General features: G+C 52.5%; 1 protein-coding gene across 2 annotated transcripts in view; it reads right to left on the bottom strand.

Annotated features, from left to right (window-relative positions):
- The window catches only part of SLC6A6 (solute carrier family 6 member 6), an 80,022-nt gene extending 60,666 nt beyond the window's left edge, over positions 1 to 19,356 (bottom strand). Inside the window, exons 1-2 of one of the 2 annotated variants that reach the window (XM_032412004.1) lie at positions 19,077 to 19,356; positions 6,898 to 6,935 (exon numbers count right to left, since the gene is read on the bottom strand). The gene's annotated coding sequence lies outside the window, so the exon portion shown is untranslated. The remainder of the gene's footprint in view (positions 1 to 6,897; positions 6,936 to 19,076) is intronic. The other variant, XM_032412005.1, reaches the window with a different exon arrangement.
- Between the last annotated feature and the right edge of the window lie 2,974 nt (positions 19,357 to 22,330).

Below are 22,330 nucleotides of genomic sequence, written 5' to 3' on the forward strand. Positions count from 1 at the left end.
ACCCCTCCAAACCCAGAGGTATGTCTAGCCTTAGGATCCAAGAGCCTCCTGCTTTGGGGAGCGTGGGTTTCTGGACTTACTGTCTGCTGGCTGAGGACAGACTAACCGATGGGAATACCTCCTCTAAACCCTGCTCAGGTTTCACCTCAGCAGGCAGCTCTGGTCTTTGAAATGCCCTGCCGGTTTCTGAAAACAACAACAACAACAACAACAACAAACTGCGATACTGTGACTTATAATCAATATAAATATATATTTGGTCTTAGGTGATGAGAGGGGCAGCTGGGTAGCTCAGTTGGTCAAGCGTCTGCCTTGGGCTCAGGTCCTGATCCTGGAGTCTTGGGATGGAGCCCGGGTCAGCTCCCTGCTCCAAGCGGGGCCTGCTTCTCCCTCTCCCCTCCCCCCCATGCTCACTCTCTCCTGTGCCGTCTCTCTCTCTCTCAAAAAAAAAAATTTCCTAAGTGATGAGAGTGAGAAAGGTGTCTTTTGTTATGTTAACAAGGGACTTTTAGAAGGCACCTAAGGCTAGGGGCTGGTTGCTAGGAGAAGCAAATGTGTGATTAGAAGGTTGGAACTTGCAGTCCCACCCCGTGACCTCCAGGGAAAGGAGAGGGGCTGGAGATGGAGTTCAATCACCAAAGGCCAATGATTTAATCAATGGTGCTTAAAGTAATGAAGCCTCCATAAAAATTTAAATGAGAGCTTCCAGACTGGTGAACACACGGAGATTGGGGGAGAGTGGCACCTGGGGAGGAGGATATGGAAGCTCCTCGCCCCTTCCCCATCCCTTGCCCTGTGCATCTCTTCCACGTGGCTGTTCCTGAGTTACGGCCTTTACTAACAGACCACTAATCTAGTCAATAAAATGTTTCTCTGAGTTCTGTGAGCTGCTCTAGCAAATTAATCAAACCCAAGGAGGAGGTCATGGGAACCTCTGATTTCTAGCCAGTCCGCCAAAAGCACAGGGGATGATGGGACACGTACAACAGGCGTCAGAAGTGAGGTGGGAGTAGGGGGTCGGCCTTGGAGGGCTGAATCATTAACCTGCAGATCCAGGGAAATAGTGTCAGGAGTGAGTTACAAGGTAGGACATCCAGCTAGCGCTGGAGAATCGCTTGGTGGTGTCGGGGGGTGGGGGGCACCCCACACATTAGAATTGTAACCTCTCTCCTTGAAAAAACCCCCGTCTGCCCACTGTTGGGGCTAGGCAAGACAGGAAAATAAACCAAGGAACCTTCTCTCCACCAAAGGCCCAAGCTTTCCCACCACAGGTGAGGCCAGAAGAGGCGGTTGCCCTGGTCATCCAGAGGCCCCGGCTTCCAGCAGCTGCGGCGTGGAACAGACGACTAGCCGAAGGCATGGACTAAAGCCCAGCTTCCCTGTCCTGACACATGGCTGACCTCGGCTTGGCCGCTGCCCTCTTGAGCCTCAAATTTCTCACCTGTCACACAGGGACATTAATAACTGCGCTATAAAATAACGCAAGTATTACACATGGAAAACCTCTCTGAGAACTGCGAAGGGCTGCACGTGCTATTATTGTCTGTATGTTCAGACTACCGTGATAGAGGTGTTAAAAGAAATCCTAACCGCCCCAGTAAGAATAGCAATCACAACCAGCACGTACTGGGTAGGGGCTGTGTGCCAGCCACTGTGCAAAGAACTTTCGTAGTTCTTCTCTGATCGTCCAACCAGAGAGGAGAGAGTCTACATCATGTCTATTTTGACAGAGGACCCGAGGGCCCAGAGAGGTTACATGACTTGCCCTGGGTCACACAGCAAAGTGGAGGCCAAATGCCATTGACCCCTGGACTCACTGGACAGCTGAGCTGAGGTCTTAACCACACCTCTCCTCTCTCTAAAGGGTAGATGTATCAACCTCCAAGTCTGGTTCGGTATTCATAACACATCTTGTTTATGGACTTTTTATTTTCTTCCCCAAAAGAGGAAGGCTGGCAGACCGGCTGCTGCTTCTCTGGGATGGGTTGTTTTAAATCCACTGCTCCCCAAGCCCTGAAGGCAGGGGCTCCCCAAGGAAGTGGCTGGCTTCACTCCCTCTTGAGGCCCGTGGGCTGTCACTGGTGATCCTCAGAGGCTTCAGTTAGGGCAATTCCTGAGGGTCCGTGATTTGGCAGCAGGTGCCCGGCACCTTAAAAATGCACACCCCCGGGTGCCTGGGTGGCTCAGTTGGTTAAGCGACTGCCTTCGGCTCAGGTCATGATCCTGGAGTCCCAGGATCGAGTCCCACATCGGGTTCCCTGCTCAGCAGGGAGTCTGCTTCTCCCTCTGACCCTCCCCTCTCTCATGTGCTCTCTCTCTCTCTCTCAAATAAAAAAAAAAAAATGCACACCCCCTTTAGGCTAGCAATTCCAATTTTCTGGACCAGACCAATGTGTAAAGATGCCCACTCAGGGATGTTCACTGCATTTGGTTTTACAAGATGAAAAAGTTCTGGAGATCGGTTGCAGGACAACGTGAATACACTTAACACTCCTATACTATAGACCTAAAAATGGTCGAGATGTTTAATTTTATGTTATGTATATTTTACAATTAAAAATAGAAAGAAAAAAAAAGATGTTCACAGCAGAGTGGTTTACATGAAAGAGAAACTACCAATGGCCAATCTCTCATTGCTAGAGGATTAATTAAATAAATGATGGTTTACCCAAACAAATCAAAACTAATAAGAAGGGAAGGGCGGGGGGTCAGCAAACTTCGACCCCTGGACCAAATCTAGCAGGTTGTTTTTGTAAATGAAGTTTTAATGGCATAAAACGACACCCACTCATTTGCATTCTGTGCTACAACAGCAGAGGTGAGACCATATGAGATCAGTGGAGGCAAACCCACAGGCCCCTAAGCCCAAAATACATCCTATCCAGCCCTTTAAAAGGCTCTGCTGACCCTGACTTAGAAGACCCAAGACCCAGAAAAATGCTAAGAAATATGTTGGGGGGTGGAGACAGGAAGTTGGCTCCCCAGGGTCGCCATAGTGTGAGTTCAACTTTAAAAAGCAAAATGTAGGGCACCTGGGTGGCTCAGTCGTTAAGCGTCTGCCTTCGGCTCAGGTCATGATCCCAGGGTCCTGGGATCGAGTCCCACATCGGGCTCCCTGCTCGGCAGGAAGCCTGCTTCTCCCTCTCCCACTCCCCCTGCTTGTGTTCCTGCTCTCGCTATCTCTCTCTCTGTCAAATAAATAAATAAAATCTTTAAAAAAAAAAAAAAAAGCAAAATGTAAATAATGTATATTTACCCACGCGTTTATAAATGCACTGTTAGATGGTTCTGTCTGCATGGCGGGAACAAGATGAATTTTATTGTCTTCTCTTGACTTTTCTGTGCTCTCCAAATTTTCTGTATTACAAATACATTACTTCCCAACACTAGAAGAAATGATAATCCTGTGGCCCAACAGAAGCGTTACCTAACGCTACAGTGACAATCACATGTTGCAGTATAAATGTATCAAACCCAAATGTTTTAACACCTTAAACTCACAGAATGTTGTAGGTCAAATATATCTCATTTTTTAAAAATGTATCACTTTTATTATCAGGTCAGACAAACAGTAAATACCATTTTCTCACTGACTTGGCCCCTCCAGGGAGCGAGTGAGGAGGGTGAGGCTCTCCCTGGATGGGTCACAAGTCCATTGTATGAACACCCCCTCCCCTGCTGGAGTTTACAACCTGGAGGGGTCCGGGAGGGGGTGGGGGAGAAGGCCCCGTGGGAATTCTTATAACAAGCCCAGAGAGGTGCCCCTCTAGCTAAAATGACCACAGACACCCAAAAGGGTGGATCTGATTTTCAGCTGAGGCGAGTGAGGGGGTTGCTCTAGGGGATCTCGCCAGGGAGGTGAAATTAGAACATGTACTGGGGTGCTGGGTCCTGATTTTGTTAGGCCTGTTGAGTGCTTCAAAACTCCACCATGACGACAAAGGGACCGTTACCCCCGATACCATACTCGCTTTCAAAGCTTCCTGGGTGCCCTTGCTGCTCCATCTTACAGGTGGGAAAGCTGAGGCTCGGAGGAGTTCAAGGACTCTCCCCTCCAGGTCATACAGCCGGCATAGGGTGGAGACAGGATTTGAATCCAGGACTGTCTGACTGTCTGACTCCAGCTTCACGGACTCTCCACGATGTGGGTTTTATCCCTGTCAGGAATCAGTTTTTCGGCCGGTTCCTTAATAACTCAGAGTCCGCTGAACAACGGACAACCCATCCACATCTCAGCCACCTCCCAGCTGTGCACGCCCTGTCAGGGGCTAGAGTGAGTGATTATCGTCCCTGTTCTCAGATGGGAACCTGGAGGCTTCAGTGAGGAGGGCCACACACCTGCATGCCTGGTAGTGCTCCAGCTTCAGAGGGGACAGCTTCTGTTCCCTAAAGATGACCCCCTCCCAATCCTGCTGCCTGCCATATAGATGGCCAGGGAGCCCTTTCAGAAAGCATAAGCCAAAAGGGCCACGTGGAGGAAGCATCATACGGGCCTGAGAGCAAACCCACTTCTCAGCCTCCAGGGCATCCTCTGTGAAATGGGCTCCCACCAAGTGTGGATGGATCAGCAAACCTCGGAGGAGAGAACAGCAGCTGGTTTCTATCTGTGTATTGTCTCTAAAGCCACCAGCCCAGATGGGGGCTGGGAGCCTTGCACAAGACTCTTTATCTGGAAGCAGAACTCAGACTCCAGCTTTGCAGCAGCAGGCACCTGCCTGCCTGGGCTGCCCCAGGCTACTCATTAACGAGCACAAGGCCTTGGGAATGGGCCTGCCTAGGAGTCTGCTCCCAGCCTGGGGGGAGGGAAGAGCAGTGCTGGATGGTGTCGGTGATAGGGTCAGAAAGTAGGTCGGGTTCAAATCCTTCCTTGCAGTGTGACCCTGGGGGGAGTCAATTCACCTCTCTGCGCCTCAGTTTCCCCATCTGTACAATGGAGATAATATCAGGGTCTAACTCCTAGGGCTACTTTGAGGACTGCATGAGTCTGTAAAGTACCTAGCAGTACCTGATACACCGTAAGTGCTCAATGAATGTACCTGTAATTTTTACAAAAAGAACAGCAGCGCCCACATCCTAAGACTGTTGTGGGCTAAAATGCACCACTATACATTAAACCTCTCCGTGCCGAATCGAGCATGCTATTAAAGAGTTTAATAAGTGTTCGCGATTATTCTTACTGACATTTGTGACCAGTATGGCAACGACTCTGGAGGCTGACATGGACTAGAACAACTCTATGCCCACTCAGCCAGGGAAGTGTCCTGAGCCACCAGGGATACGCCTGCCTAATGTCACAGCATAAAGAACTGGAGGTCTCCATGGGGTCACAGGGCCTCGGGGGGGCGGAGCTTGATCACAGGGATGGGGTCAGGTCCACGATGGGTAGCAGTGGGCCAGGGTCTTCAGGGCCTTTCTCCTAGTCCTGGCTTCCGAGGTGACCCCAAATCAACCAAACTCCAAGTCCTTGGTCAGGGCACTACCTTCCCTCCTGGGAGAAATTTCTGCCTAAGAAGCCAGGATTTTCACATTCCAGAACAGAGTCTACTAGTGGGTCATGAAATCAACTCAAAGGGTCAGGACTATCACTTTTATAAAAGAAAACAGAATAGAACAGAGCCCTAAAGATGCTGAAGATGTGAGTTATCATTTTGCGAGACTGGTTTCACTTTCAAGCATGTGTGGATATGTGAGCACGGGTGGCATCCTGTCATAAAATCTATTTCTTACCGAATGTCATAACAAAAAGACTTTCAAAACCCCAATAGCAAGGATGTTTTAGATCAAGGTGAAGAAGTCATCTGCAGAAAAGTCAGGTTCCTGCCCCATGAAACCCCTTTTAAAAACACTGTGATCCTGAACTGGGGGGAAAAAAAAAGCTTCTGTAAATATGAGACAGTCAGCAAAATGTCATTAAGGTCTGTAGATTAGATAAGAGAATTGTGTCAATGTTAAACGTCCTGGGGTTGATAATTGCGTGTGCTTATATAAGAGAATGAATGGCATTGCTCTTACGAAATACATAGGAAGGATTAGGAGGAGTAAAGGGGCATCATGCCTGTAATTTACTCCTAATGAGTCAGCAAAAAAAAAAAAAAAGTTTTAATGTGACTATTTTTATAGCATATATAGAGAGATGAAGCAAATGTAACAAATGTTAACAATGGGAAAATCTCAGTGAAAGGTATACAGGAGTTCACTGTATTCTCCTTTCCACTTTTCTGAAAGTTTTCAATTTTTTAAAAAGAAAAAGTTTAGGGGTGCCTGGGTGGCTCAGTCGGTTGAACGACAAACTCTGGGTTTTGGCTGGGTTGATGATTTCATGGGTGGTGGGATCAGCCGGGAGGGGCTCTGCGCTAAGCAGGGAGTCTGCTTAAAAATTCTCTCCCTCTGCCCTTCCCCTCACGCAGGTGTGTGCGCATGCGCTCACGCAGGCACTCACGCTCTCTCTCTCAAATGAACAAATCCTTAAAAAAAGACCCAAAAAATAAAAAATAAAAAGTTTAATAAAGAGACAATTGGGACAGTAGCCCCAAGTCCTGATGGGAGCATCCTATCTGTGCTGGGAACCAAGCATCTCACCCTTTTACATGTGTCTGAGCCCAATCCTCAGAACTAACTCAACGAGGCCCCATCACTGCTCGGTGGCAGAGCCAGGATGGGGTCCAGGCCAGACTCGAAAATCAGTGCTCAGCATTTGTAAGGCTGTCTCCCCGGCACAGGCAGGCGGAGGGGGCCGACCCGGGCCATGAAGCCACCACCCCGAAGTGACATGTGGATGAGGCCCCGGAGCCCTGGGGGTTCTGCTTTCTCCTCCTCAAGCCTGGAGGAGACCCTGAGAGCCCAAGGGCCGCACATCGGGGAGACGCCAACAGCACTGAGAGGACGAATGCCACTTACGTTTTGGAGGCTCCTCAGCAAGGGCTGTTGTTCTGGACCTAATACAACGAGAGGAAGCAAAGAAGGAAAGAGAAGATCTGGTCAGATTGTGACTATACGCGGGACTCGGAGTCTTCTTGCACGTGTGACTGTTCACCTCACGCACGCTGGGAGGGGCCAAGTCAACAGCGGGCTGCCCAGGCAGCCGTGCACACACGCAGACACACACAGACCCACGTGTTCACACACACACACACACACACAGGCTCCCCCCAGCTGCAACCGTAAGCCACTGCCCGGCCCCAGAGGCGGGCACCAGAGCAGCCTAGGCATGGGCCCAAGTCTGTGAAAGACTATTCCCTGTGAGCCCAGGGACACACCACGGCTAGACGGAGGGGCTGAGGGAGGCCCTGGGGGCCCCAGACTCTTGGAGAAGACAATAACTCATCAACTGGTTAAAGGCTCCAAGAATCACCGTACCAAGGGAATCTGCTGAACTTTGCTGAGTCAAGCAGTCCCCAAATGTGAATGACCCCCGAAGCCTTGTTTTTTCTGTTAGTTTTTTTTGTTTTTTAATAGAACACCTCCTGTTCTCTGGCACTCAGTTTGGGAAAAAAATGCAAGTTGGGGTAGATCACCGCTGTCTCTCATCCACCAGCAGAGCTGTGCTGGAAGGCTCCCCTGGTTTCCTAGAATATAAAAATGCAGAAAACCAGGAAATGGCTCCTTATCAACCAGGATCACACATTTCAATGAACAGGTAAATGGATTAGCAGAGCAGGGAAGGGGGTAATGGTGGGAGGGCAGAAAGAGGCCTGCAGGGTGGACAAGTCTTTCCTCAATGTACCTGAGGCCCTGCCCTTGGAGCCCCTTCCTCAGACTCAGAAACATGGCCCCAGCAGTCTGCAGAGCTCCCTGTCCCCCAAATCAGACAACCTCATTGCTATGGCAGCGCCCCCACATTCAACGGGCTAACGTAGGTGCCCAATGGTCAAGGCACTGTGGGGTAGGAATATTCAGTCAGTAATTTGTTAACGGGCGCCTGGCTGGCTGTCAGTAGAGCATGCGACTGTTGGTCTCAGGGCTGTAAGTTCAAGTCCCACGTTGGGGGGAGAGATTACTTAAGAATAAAATATATATACAATATATATATTTTTTAAAATTTCTTGAGCACCTACTATGTGCCAGGCACTGTTTTAGGTCCTGGGAACCCAGCAATGAACAACACAGCCGAGGTGCTTGCTCTCATGGAGCCCAGAACCCCATGGTAAAGGCCAACATGCGACACGGACGCCACGGAGGCTTTGTTTTCTGGGTGGACACGTGGCGCTGTGAAGGCGGGGGTGGGTTAGTAATGCCTGCAACAGGCGTGGGTGCCAGGGTAACGTGTAACTTGCTATCCTGGACTATACCAAGGGAAGAGGGACAAAGGGAAAGATGAAGGTAGCATGTTTAATGCACATTTATAGGCATAATGGTAAAGGAACCAGGAAAGGGAGCATAATTCTATCTGGCATGAGACCTTAGCAGTTGCCTGAGGGCAACCCAGCTCCAAGAGGAGGATAAGAATGGCACTAAGTCCCTGTGGGTATAGCCTGCTGGCACCCATGCCCCTTCTTCTGGGGACAGCCTCACATCCATTCCACCTGGACACCCATGCACATCCACTCTCAGCCCACGGGGTTCTGGGTAGGCATGTGAGCCAGGCCTAGCCAATCAGAGGGGCTGTGACAGTTGGCTCAAGGACAAGCACCTGACCAAGCCTGGACAATGAGAGTGATGACAAGGGCTCGTGCTAAGAATATTGGGAAAAAAGAAGGCTCTTTCTAGACTGAGATGGCTATGCTGGGAGGGGATGCATCCTATGCAGCTGAGAGTAACCAACACAGGAGCCCAGAAATGGACAGAAAGAAACAATCCTGATGACATATCTCAGCACCTGGATCCAGCCATGCCTGAAGTATGACCCTGGGGCTTTTCAGTTAAGAGTCAGTAAATGTTCTTTCTTTTCTTTGTTCTTTCTTTTCTTTTCTTTTCTTTCTTTCTTTTTCTTTCTTTCTTTTCTTTCTTTCTTTCTTTCTTTCTTTCTTTCTTCTTTTTCTTTCTTTCTTTCTCTTCCTTCCTTCCTTCTTTCTCACTCTCTTTTTCTTTCCTTCCTTCCTTCCTTCTTCCCTCCCTCCCCTACTCCCTTCTTCCCTCCCTCCCCTACTCCCTCCCTCCCTTGTTTTTTTAAAGTTAGTTTGAACTGATTTCTACAACTTGCAACTCTAAGAATCCAGACCTATGCCCTGCCTCAGATATGCCGTATAACTTTATGCATGCCCCTTTAACTGATGTTTAGGCCATCAGAAAAGTGGGGCACAGATGAAATGACATCTGAGGTCACCCTGCAGCCCTGGTACTCTCAGCCAGTAGCAAAGGTTAGGACTGACCCTCCCGGACCCCTGGGCATTTGGCTGGAGATGGAGAAATCAGCCCTTCTCAAAGTTAAGCCTGGAGGGCTTCTTAAAACTTGCTAGGCCCCACCCCCAGGGTCTGAGTCAGCAGGTCTGGGGTGGGGCCCCTGATTCTATATTCTAACGAGCTCCCAGGTGATGACTGGACCGCACATCCCGTGACCACATTTCGAGAACCTAGACTCTAAATCTGTTCTACACTTTCCAGTTGCTTGGGGCAGGTGCCCCGTGTAAAAATAAAGCCCCAGCCAAGCAGAAGGTCTCGGCAACCTCAGTCCTCAATGAGATCCCCGGTTGCAAGGATGCACCAGTATTTAAACAACTGACGCACCAGTATTTAAACAACTGACGCACCAGGTCCCAGCGTCCATCCATCCTACTGCCGACGCTTCCAGCCAGCCCTCCACCCTGGGATTCAACTAAAAAGTGAGGCCGTGTAAGAGTGAGAAGGCGCCTTCTTGGGTTCCAGCAGGCCCCACGCTGGTGTTCCAGGAGCTGCGAGCATCCCCCGACGGCTCCCCACACCAGGCAGCATGCCAGCACCAGTAAGTCCCACTTCAGACCTGAGCCTGACACACGGCCTCAGGCTGCCCTGCTGTCAGCACCGCCTGGCTGGCCCTGGGCTCTCCCTGATTTACATCCGACTTGGCTGCCTCGAAACGCCTCCTGTGGCTTTTGGACCGTGGACACTGTTCAGTGGAAAACGGCTTCCCCACCAGCATCCTTTCCAAAGTGGCACTGGCCCAGAGGGCCTGGCCTGGCCTGGCTCGGCCGCCTCCCAACTGTGTGGCCTCGGGCGAGTTACCTGCGGTCTCTGGGGCTTCAACTTTTCACATGCAAAATGGGAATAATGGTATCTCTTGGGACGGTTGGGCAGATGATGCTGACCAGGAACCCGCCCTGGTTTAGGAAGGGTTGCAGGTGCCCAAGAGCTGGGACTGACCTCCTTTACTCCAAGTGTGGTCCCCAGACCAGCAGCCTTGACAACGGCCTGGGAATTGGTTAGAAATGCAGACTCTCAGGGCCCAGTTCAGTCGTCCCGCATAGAAAGGGGCATCTTAACAAGCTCTCCAGGGATGTCTATGGCTTTCAAGTCTGAGGAGCACCAGTATGTGTCATCATCATTGCTGTTGCTGCCATATCCCAGGACCGGGCCAAGATGTAGCAATGACCCCCAGGCTGGGGCAACGGCAAGCAGGGGTCAGAGGTAAGGAAATGTTGGAGAGGGCAGAAAGCTCCTCCCGTGCCTCTGAGCCTCACGACTACCAAGGAGCCCCTCTGGCGCCCTGCAATGAGACTTAGCGAATAGGTACCGATCACCGGACTGCACTCTCGGGCTCAGCCAAGGTAACAAGATACACTGAAAACATTCCAGGTCTCAGATTTAGGGCTTCCTTCCAGCAGAGTATGGCTGCCTCTGAGCCTCTCTGCGGAAGGCTGAATCTTTAGCATTCAAGGGGGCAGATTACCCTCCCTGCCTGGAGCCCAAGGCCCAGAACCCACAGCAGAGGCTGAAAGCGGAGGGGCTCCCAGGGAAGGTGCGGGTCTCAGCCTGATGTGGGGGTGCGCCAAGCCCCACATGGAGCGCTGGGGGGGTGGCCTGAAGCTGCCCCTGGGAAAGCGCTAAGGGTCCCCACTGGCGGGCTAGAAGCGGACTAGAAACCCCGGTGAATGAATGGAGCAGAATGCCTCCCCCTGCTCGGGATCCACTGGCAACTCATTTCCATGCCCCGGGCCTGGCCAGACCTAACCGAGGAAGCAGCCGGTGGGGGGGCTGGAGGGGGTTGCACTGGGGCATGCTGGAGAGTTCAAGGGGGGCTGCCAGGTGGAACAGCAGTATGTCCAGATGTTCAGAGACACCAGACAATGACCAGATGTAGAGGCAAAAAAAAAGAAAGAAAGAAAGAAAGAAAAAAAGAAGAAAAAAACCCCACATTGAAAAATACAGGCTTGAATTCTAAAATTCTAAAACTCTGTCTATGCGGACAACACAAAACATGCCTGTGGTCCAGAGCTGCCCCTGGGAGACCATTTTACAGCAACTGGTACTGTTTTTTCAGGCCTGGGACTTGATCCTGCATCCAAACCCTGGTGCCCCAGGCCGCTGGGATAATTCATTCGACTATTTTATGGTCAGCTCCATGAGCGTATGGCCATGATTTGGTCATCGTCTGGTTCACCTGGCACATCCCCAGGGCCTAGAACCAATAAGTATGGATGGAGATGGGTGAATATTATTTTCAAGCCCGGACCCACTATAGGCTCTCATTTCAGGGTAGAGGGGATCAGACAGCCTTTATTTGTGTCCTGAGCACCACTGTGTACCAGGCTGGATAATGGAGCATCTATCCCTCCCCTGATGTGACCTCAGTCAGGTGAACAGATAAAAGGCAAGACCACAAAGATCTGAACTCTGCCCTACAGAGGAGGCTCTGAGCAAGGTGAGATGATGTATACTTTGTCTCATTGGATCCTTTTTGAGTCCTTACTATGTGCCAGGCACAGTTAAGGGGCTGAAGGAAAGCTTCATGAAGCAGGCAGCTTCAAGGTGACCCTTGAAGAAGGGGAATAAGAAGAGAAGGGAGATGGGCGCCTGGCTGGTTCAGTCAGTAGAGCATGAGACTCTTGGTCTCAGGGTTTTGAGTTCGAGCCCCATGGTGGCATGGAGCCTACTTAAAAAAAAAAAAAAAGAAGAAGAAGAAGGGAGGACGGGCCTTGTGGCAAGAGCACGGGCAGAGCCAAGAGAGCCCGAGGCTCGGTTTAGGAGCAGAAATCAGCCAAATCACGAGGAGGTGGGGAGAAGTGGCAGCAGATGAGTGTAAACACTGGCCAGAGGCCAGAACCTGCAGGGCCTCGCATGTCAGGCCAAGGAGTGTGAACCTGATTTCACAAAGCACTAGGGAGCCACTGAAGACCTCTGAGCAGGAGAGTGGCATGCCCACGGACGGTACAGAGGGGTGCCTAGGAGGCAGGGAGGCTGGCAAGGAGCCTATTGTCTCAAGCTGTAGGGCTATCCCCCCAGAGAGGAGATACCAAGTGCCATCTGGTGAGAGCACGAATGTCCTTGAAATCACGGCCCGGGTCTTCCATGAGGCCTCAGCAGCAATCATCCCCAGGTGCCAATTGGCTATAGGGCAAGAGGGCAGAGCCCTCAGGACCACCCCCTTCCGGTGCCCTTCACCCACTAAGCATGACTCTGCTGGAATCCACTTCACCCCTCCACCCTGCACCGCTTCACCCCGAACCTGGCTTGGGTTAAGGACTTTCTGCTGGAAAGGGGATGGTGGAACCTGGCAGCGAATGGCTTAGCACTTTTACTGTGTGCAAAGAAGAGCCGTGGGGGAAGGGCAGGTCTCTCCAAATGTCCATCCTAGGGATCCCTCAGAGATGTGGTCCAAGCTTCTGCTTAATGGGGAGGGTAAAGCTCCAAGGGACTAGGGAGGACCCAAGTGAGTGAAACCAGAAGAACTCAGCTCTCCTGCCCTCCAGGCCTCTTGCAAATTGCCTTGATTCTATCCCGCACCACCGCCAGGAGCCAGAGCTGCCCACAGGAGCCAGGAGGTCCTGCTGTCCAGGACCCCCCACCCCGGTTTCTGCAGGTGTCTCCCGGGCAGCCAAGTCCTAAGGAATCATTTGGATTGGTACAGCTTTGTCCTCTCACTCCCCCTTCCCATTAGCTGTGTTAAAATTAGCATCTGAATTGTGAACGTTGTCATCAAGAGTTCGAGGCAGAGGTAAAAACACTGCCTCGAGATTTACCTGTTTAACAGAATCACTGAATGGAGCCTGAGTCTGGGGAAGAACCGCAAGTTTGTGAACAATGGCCCTTTTGATAGCTTATCAGCCTGGCTTGGACCTCAGCCTCCTGATCCCTAAAGTGGATGGCGGGGAGCCTTCACTCAAAGATCCCAAAGTCTCCACACTCCCTGGCCAGAGGACCACTCTCCCTCAGACCTTCCCCACTTTTCCCTGCCTGGACCATGGCCTGCCCTTGGCAGAAGCCGCCTGGAATTGTTCATTAACCTCTTCCTGATACAGATCTTCTCCCCTCCCGTGAGACTGAGCCACTTGAGTGCAGGGGCTGTTTTATTTACTTATCCCTGCCCTCCTGGCCTTGGCCTTCTGCCTGACACCCCGTGGGTGCTCAGTGCGCATCTGCCGCGCCGCTGGGGGGATAAGGACGGGCTCTGGTTCTAGTTCCCCTTCCTATTCAATCTCAGCTGTGTGAGCTGCAGCAAGTCACTTTTCTGAGGCCGGGTGAACTCATCCAGAAGATGGGGCTTCTTCCCTAAGTCAGGCACAGGCCTTAAATGCAGGAAGGGAGATAAGGCATCTGGGGTGCTCCTTCCCATCTCAGAATGCCGAGTGGCCTCAGCCTGCTTCTTTGCCCACCTTCAGGGAAGTTCAGAGTCACCAGGTGGGTGCTCTGCATTCAGTGAGCTGGCAACGCATGTGGTGATTAAGGCAGGCCAGACTAGGTGAGTGATTCCCAAATGCAGACTGGCCGTTCAGAGTGGCCTGGCAGATCTGTATGTTCTGACAAGCGGCAGTTCCACAATGGTCCATTGTTTGAAGAGTGAGTGGCAAAACCAAGAACAGTATGATGCCATTTTCGGTAACACTAAAACAAAACTACAGTTAGCTTGCTGAACATGTCCTAAATAGCCCCAGATCAACAAGGAAATCCAAACTGAAATGAAAACTGATCTAGAATGTAATAAAAAAGTATACGTCCCTGTAGACAGCCGAGAGATACGGTTAAAGCTGTGTGCAGAGGAAAATGTATAACCTTACAGGCCTTTATTGTTATTGGAGAAAGAGACAGACAAATAGACAGACTGAAGATTAGAGTGCACTTTTTTTTAATGATCTTTGAGGATCACTTTTAGTTTATACAGTTTTGTATTGCTTGAGGTATATATTTTTTTGAAGATTTTATTTATTTGAGAGCAAGCGAGCACCCATGAGCCAGGGGAGGGGAAGAGGGAGAGGGAGAAGCAGGCCCCCCCTGAGCAGGGAGCCCAATGTGGGGCTCCATCCCAGGACCCTGAGATCATGACCTGAGCCGAAGACTGACGCTTAACCAACTGAGCCACCCAGGCACCCCGAGGTGTATTATTTTTGTAACTAAAAGAATTCTTTGACATATTCTCATAAAGTTAACATCTATGGACCCTAGGACCCAGCAGTCCCACTCCTAGAGAAATGTACAATATAAGCTCACTGCAACACTTATACAGGAATGCTCACAGCAGCTTCATTCATAATCACCCCAACCTGGAAACACCCCAACGTCCATCAACAGGTGACTCCATACAATGGAATACTATTCAGCAGTAAAAGGAATCACCTCGTGATAAACTCCACAGCATGGATGGATCTCAAAAACATCAAACAGAAAGAAGCCAGACACTAAAGAGTATCCACCACACAAGTCCATTTATATGAAGTTCTAGGCTTGGCAAAACTAATTCAGGGTGACAAAAATCAGAAACTCCTCACCTCCGGGAGGGGAAGGGCAGGAGACGACTAACTTTCTAGGGGAGCTGGAAATATTCTCTATCTTGATCTGAGTGGTAGTTACACAGGTGTATAAATTTGTCAAATTCATCAAACTGTAACAGACTCTTTGCATTTCACGGCATGTAAATTAGATCTCAATTTAAATAAAAAAAAAAAAAACAACACATGATTTTTTATACAGATTCCCAGGCTCCACCCCATGGGGATTGATTCAGTGTGTCCATGCTGGACCTGGGAATCTGAATTTGTAAAAGAGTAACTCAAGTCCTTCTCTGCCTGATTACAGTTACCACTGCCCAACCCCTGGCCCCTACACTCCCCTTCCCTTTTATTGTTTTGGGTGATTTGTTGTTTGTACATTGATTTTTACAAGAGAGTTGGCTGACTCACAGAGCTTTAGAAACAGCACAGCAGTTTCCATTCTTTCTGCCCTCTCTGGGCCACTCATAGCCCCTGCCCCTCAGCTCAGGTTTCCAAATGAAGCCTCTGTGGGAGGGGAAACCCCAAAGCCCTGTCCAGGGCAGACATAATTCACCCTAAAGACTCCTGGGCTTCATGCTCCCAGGGAGGTCAAAGCCAGTAAGCTAATGGCCTGTGTACCTATTAAACAGCATGTCCAGGCCTTCACCTTGTGTTTACAAAAAGAGCTCAGGGCAAGATTCACTGGCATGGAAAATGCTTTGTGCCCTGACCAGCGGTGGCCTGGCCACCCTCGGTTTCCTGGACCCCAGCCTAGCTCCCCACCCACCATCAGGGGTCTTCTGGGCTCCTGGGTTTAACTAGCTTTGCCACTGTTGCCCCTAAACCCAGTCTGAGGCCGTTTCTATCCCTGCTGCCCTAGAATAAAGCTCAAGCCCGTTTACCCAATGCTCAGGCCCTTCTACCACCTGGCCCCTGTTTTCTCCAGCAGGAACCCTGCAAGGCTTATTCTACAAACATGCTTGGCTATTTCATGCCACTGTGCCTTTGTACCTGCTATGTCCCCTGCCCAGAACGCCAGCCCATACTGTTCCTCCGCTCACAGAAGATGCCAGCTCTGACATCACCTCCTCTAAGAGGCTGAAGTGCCTTCTGCCTATGACCCCGCCATCGGTGCATACTCAGTCACCTGAGTCTTCACAGCACGCCTCGGATGGCATGGTCAGTGCCCTCTCTCCCTCTGGACTTTGAGCACCTCGAAAGCCAATATTCTACCCCAAATCCAGTGCCAGGCCAGAGCTGACCTTAGCAAGATTTATTAAACAACTAGAAGAGGCACATTTAAAAAGAGCTCTCTTTCACACTCGAAGGCCACCCTGGGCATTTCCACAACCACAGCTCCTCCCCAGAACCCATAAATTCAAACAAACACTTGCGCCACGATAAGTTGGCCAACGCAGAGGAGTGAGATGTAGCCCCAAAGAATCTGACTCTTGCTTCTGACCTTCTGCAGAGGTGAGTGATCAGCCTGTACCTGTGGGGGTGACCCTGGGCTTCCAAGGCCAGCCCTATTCCCGCCCAGACCCCCTCCAGCTGTGGCTAAGCTGCATTCTGGGCACTCCTTGTAATTTATTTGTCAGCTCTTTCCTATATACAGGAATGTGTTCAATGACTCACAAGTGTCTTATCATTTCGGGACTTTTGGAAAGACTTTCAGAGAAGTACAGCTCCCAAGTCCTCTGACAGGTTGACAGGCAAACAAGTTGGGAGTTAGAAAATACCATCACCAGCGCCCAAAGCCTCCTGTGGATTTGACACTTGTGTAGGAAGAGTGGCAGGGCTCCCCGAGAAGGCACACAGAAGGGAGAATGAATAACGAGGGACAGAATCGAGGTGCCGGTGGGTCCCGCGCTCTCTCCCTCCAACCTTGAGGACTGGAGGATCTTTGTCCCTTGTTTTTCCCCAGGTCTTGACCACAGTCCAAGTTCAACTCCTCAGCATATCAGTGACTAAAGCTCCATGGGGCCCAAACTCACAGCTGGCCGAGGAAAGACCTTTGAGGCCCACTCCTGCCACCGTCCGATCAAGGCAAAGTCCCCTGGGCAGCTCTCAGTTTGCCCATCTCTAAAATGGGTACTTCCCACTAAGGCCTCCCGACTCTGTAAAGCAGATGTGACCCGATCACTGCAGGACGAGAGGAGAGGAACCGGGCAGAGGAGGCCCACTGCGACTGCATTATGGGCCAGCACAAGGGTATCCCCGAAGGACAAAAGCTCAAGAGTGCACCTTGGCCCTGCCACATACCAGTGACCTGAGACCTCGTGACACCCTCTAATCGGCAGCTACGAAGCCGAGCCGAGCTTTACAGCTTACCGCAGGCTTATTCACCCTCATCTCCCTCAATCCCCTCAAGGGCGCAGCGAGGCCGGCACTGGCGTCCTTGCTGCCCAGACAGCCAAGCTGAGGTTCAAAGAGGCCAAGAGAATCACCCAAGGTCACCTACTGACTAAGGTAGAGTAACTGAGGCACAGTAACTGAACTGAGCTCTCTGGGGACATGCTTCTGCCTCTCAGTCCCCATTTACCCCATAACCAGTCTACTCCACCCATTTTACAGATGAGGAAACTGAGGCCCCCCCAAAAAGGTTGCACAAGGTCAACTAGGGGCTGAGCCAGGCCTAAGACCTCTAGCCATTCTGCCAATCCCATCTTGTGGTGGGTTCTCAGCCAGTGCCCTCCGGCATCCCTCTAATCCCCCCAACACCATCCTGATTAAATTCCTTCCCCCACCCACCGCCACACCTTCTCATGCCCACCCCACACTCCCAGGATGACTCCCTGGTCGAGAGAGAGAGGCAGGCGGTTGCTAAGCACTCACCCGCTCTTTCTCACAAAAATAAACTCCTTCTGGCTGGGAGACTCTGGATGAGATCCCCTCCCTTCTAGCCAAGAAAAAATTAAAAAGAAATTTTAAAAAGATCTCCTCCATGACATTTATTTAAACGCCAGCAGTGCCAAAGCGTGGGCCAATTTACCGAAGTCCAAACGGAGCCAGCCACGCGCCACTAAACCTCAGCCCAAAGACCCTCCGTTCAAGTGTCTGGGCAGTTACTGAGCTGATTTATTTCTCCAGGCAGGAAATGGGGGCCTGGGCTGCCTCCCAAGGCTTTGGGGCTAGTCCTAGGGGACACCAGGATCTGGCAGGGGCCAGGCAGTGACCAAAATAGCCAGGCTGGTGGCCCTGCTCAGCACACACCTCCCTCTGAATGCCGGGGGCAGGGGGTGGCCCACAGGTCCCCCCTCCAGTTTAGGCTGAAGATTTGGGGCTGTCGCAGAAGGTCCCTGAGATTCTCTATCTGGCTTTCCTGGTGGGAGGGGGACGAGAGAACCTCTTGCTCAAAAGAGGAACCCTCAGAAGGAAGGAGAAAAGGCTGGAGGAGGATGTGTCCTGCTGTCCCTGCCTGCTGCCCATTTGGCCCCCAGCTGTCCCTTGGGGCCTCCGTCCTGCCACTCAAGACGGCTGGACGTTGGCAGTGCCACCTGCACGCCACACACGGGCAGCACCCTTGGAGCCATGCCCCCCTATCACCTCGCCCAACTCAGTGCCTGCCCTGGAGAATCAGCTCGGGCTGGTCGGCCCTCTAGGCACCAGGGACACTCCCTCAGGTACAGCCAGGACACACAAGTGCCGGCAACCAGGGGCCCGGAGACACAGCCACGCTCAGGGACACACACGTGCACAGCGAGGTACTCGGGGACACAGTCACATACAAACAGGTTCACACCAGACACACACCGGGACACACAAGCGCACACATCCTAGGACACACTGACACAGCCACACTCAGGTATCACAGACACGCCCGAACACACAGACAAGCACAACCCAAGACACAGAAGAGCAGGCACACACTGGGACACACGAGTGCACATTGCTGGAGAAATGAAGGAACAGCCACCCTCGGAAACACAGGGACATGGAGATACATAGAGACACCCGGTGAGACAGAGACACCGACACACACACACACACACACACAGGAGATACATAGAGACACCCAGTGAGACAGACACACTCACACACTCACACACACACACACACACACACACACACCTGCCGCCGGCACGAAAAGCCCAAGTCCTTTCGCTGGGGAAACAATAACAGCCCCACCAGCGGGTCTGCGCGGGCGACCCTCCGTCCCTCCCTCGGTGGCGAGAGGGGCTTGGCGGGGAGGTCCGGGCTGGCGGGAGCACAGGGATAGGGAGGGGGCTCCGCGCGCGCGGCTCCCTGTCCCTCGGGTACCTGGGGTGGCCGCGGCGCTGCGCTCGGCTGCACTCGGTTCCACTGGCCGGGGCTGCCCTCCTGCTCGGTCTCTGGCCCGCGGGCTCCGCGCTCCGCGCTCCTTCTCCGCGTGGCTTGGGTCTCTGGGCTCGCGGTCCTCGGGGCTCGGAGCTGGCGAGCGAGCGGGGCTGCGGCCAGGGCCCGGAGCTCGGCGCTGGCGGCGGCGCGGAGGAAGCGGTAATTTATAAGCGGCTTCTTCCTGACCTCGCGTGTCTGTTGTCTGAGCAGGCAGCTCTCAGCATCACCCATCCTGCTGGGTGGAAAAATACCAGCTTGGCCGGGCCGGGGGCGGGGCCGGGGCGGGGCCGGACGCCCAGCCCCGCCCCCCATGAGGACTCACACAGACACACACACGCGCACACACATACACTCGCACACACCACACACGCACGCGCGCACGGGCTCGGACAAAGAGCCCGGGCTCGCCGAGCGCGCGCGCACACACCCTCGTGCTGCGCGGCGAACACTCGGCCCACTGCTTCCCGCATTAGAGAGCACTTTTCGAGGAAACCCTTTCCCTGCAAATGCTGGTGCCAAGTGGTACAGCCGGTCCTCAGCCTCCTCCTGCCTCCGGATGAAGAGCAAGGGAGCCCCCGGCCTCGATTCACCCCCTCCCCTAACACCAGCCGCCAACCCCCACCACTCGCCCATCCACCTGGCTCCTGGGAGGGGCCTGCGGCTCCGCTCCTTGAGTGGCCGGGCCCAAACTACTCCGACGCCTCCTTTCGCCGCCTCCCTTCCGGCGATCATCCAGGTTCTCGGAACCGCGGTTTGCTCCTCCGAAAAATGGGCACAGTAACCGTGCCCCCGCTGTCTCCCCGGAGGCACTAGGGTGACCTGAGACTGATGTGAAGCGGTCAACAGCTCCCGGATTCTTGGCTTTGCTCCTGCTGGGTCACCTTGAGGGAGTTACTCAGGCTCTCTATGCCTCAGTTTCCTCATCTGTTAAGTGGAAATAAATGTAATAGAACCTATCTCCTCTGGCTGCTATGAAGAGCCAAGGTTAACAGTGTAAAAAGCTCAGAACAGCACTGGGCACTTAGGAAGTGCCAGACGTCACTGCTGTGACTATTTTTAAATGAAAATGGGGAATGTGCCATTATTCTTGTCCTTATTTGCATGAGCGGCTCCTCTGAGACCATTTTTCACACTCATGCCCTGTGTGGGCATGAGGAGCAGTGCTGTGTGACCTCCAGCAATGCCTGCCCCTCTCTGAAAACTCTCCAGTTTCTCCTCTCACTCCCTCCTTCTCTGCACCTGGGAGGCTGTGTGGAGAACACGTGCCTCCTTCCACCTTTTAGACTGAGAATAAAAGAAGAAATACTTGCTCCACAGAGAGCCATCCCCCACGTCATACCTGACCCAGCCTGGATCCACAGCCTGGAGGGGCTTCTTAAGACCCTCTTCCTGAACAGCCCCAGAGGGAGGACCAGGGATGCTGAGGAGCAGGGTTGGGGAGATGACACTTATTCTCTGCCTGGTTTCCTCACTGAGGACCCCTGCTATCTGCCTCCATCTTGACCTTCTAGCAGGCTGCAGCTAGCCAGACACTGGCCCCTCTCAGCGCATGCCCTCCCCTGCCTTCCTCCAGGGCCTCCTCCTGCCCTTCTCTGCAGTCCTCAGCTGCCCCTTCCTCCAGGAAGCACCCAGCCACCCCAGGTGGCATCCACTTCCAGGCTCGTCAGCTCGGTCCTTCAAGTTCATGGTGACTGCACCCCTTTTATAGGTGAGGAAAGCAAAGCTGGAGAGGAGAAGCAACTGAGTCCTCACATCTCTCCCTTCCTTCCCAATGCGAGTGAGGCTCTTCCATAAGCTGGAGGAGCAGATGGCAAACAAAAACTCCCCGGCCTCCCCGCGTGGGTCACCACACACAGTGCAAAGTGGCAGGTCATAATGCGGTTAAGTGACTCTGGAGAGGCGGCTTTGACTAAGCCAAGGGGTTGAGGGGAAGGGAGGGAGAAGCAGAGAGAGCTGTTGTGCAAAAGCTTGTTGGCAAGAGTGGTTGGGCCCTAAGCAAAGGTGATATGGGCCAGCTGAGGGTCACAGAGAGCGAGCAGCGGAGTTCGTGGGAGGAGTGAGGGGGAGTGGCCACATCCAGGGCTGCGATTTGGAAAGGCCCATTGGATCGTGCGAACTCCAGGCAGGTCAGCATAGTGCAGACTGTGCCGGCATGGGGCCCACAGATGGGGCTCGTCCAACCCTGTGTCTTCCTCCTCTAGAGTGTAAGTTCCATGAGGGGTGGGCTCTTGTCCTTGGTGCCCCCGTTGAGCCCTGGGGTTCATCAGAGGGCCCGGCACACAGTAGACACTCAATAAATGTTTGTCACACTTACTCTATTTAGCAGACCCTTAGATAGATAGCACTTGGCTGCATGCCAGGCACGGCCCAAGGCCCTTGTGTATTTCAACTCACTGACTCCTCCCAACAACCCAAGGAGGTTCCTACTATTAATCTCCCCCACTTACAGAAAGGAAAACTGAGCCACAGAGAAATTAAATAACTTGTCCAAAGTCCTTCAGCGGGTGAGTAGTAGAGCTGGAGTTAAAACCCAAGCCAAGGAGAAGAAGCAGGGAAAAGGGGAAGGAGGAGGGGAAGGAGAAGAGAAGCCAGAAAGACCTCCAGCCTCAACCCCAAGGAAAGCTGGCCCGAGAGGTGGAGAAGGGCTGGGGGACAGGGGACCTGGGCCAGGATAGGGTGGACTGGAGAGAGCTGCCCGTGGAGGCCATAGACCCCCAGTCTGCATTTCCCCCTCTGCTGCTGCCTGCGTGCCCACTCTCTGGGGGTCAGCTTCCTCATCCCTGATACGCGACTGTGAGTCCTGCCTCACTGAGCCATTGTGAGGAAAGGTCTCAAACTGGAGGGCCCTGCACTGAACCCAGATGTGCTTTTTTTGGCTTTAAAATATTTTTTAAACATTTCAGTGGCCATGAAGAAAAACTTGGAAGATTTCAGATTGTACAGATCTGAAGGTCTGGTTGAGAGATTCACATTTAGATAATGGTAAGACGGAGCCACCTTGGGCCCATTATCTACCTGTCCGCCATCCCTCGGAGCTGAGTGACATCAGCCAGCCCCTCACATGGGGATGTGAGACCCCCCCCCCGCAGGGTGCCAGAGTCCCCACCTGGCTCGTTCCCTCATTCACGTCACCCACCTGGCCCTGCAGGGAGCAGACTCTGAGACCCGGCATGTACTTTGTGTGCTGGCCCTGCCCC

Source organism: Phoca vitulina, unplaced genomic scaffold (assembly GCF_004348235.1).
Source record: "Phoca vitulina isolate PV1807 unplaced genomic scaffold, GSC_HSeal_1.0 scaffold13, whole genome shotgun sequence".
NCBI lineage: Eukaryota > Metazoa > Chordata > Mammalia > Carnivora > Phocidae > Phoca > Phoca vitulina.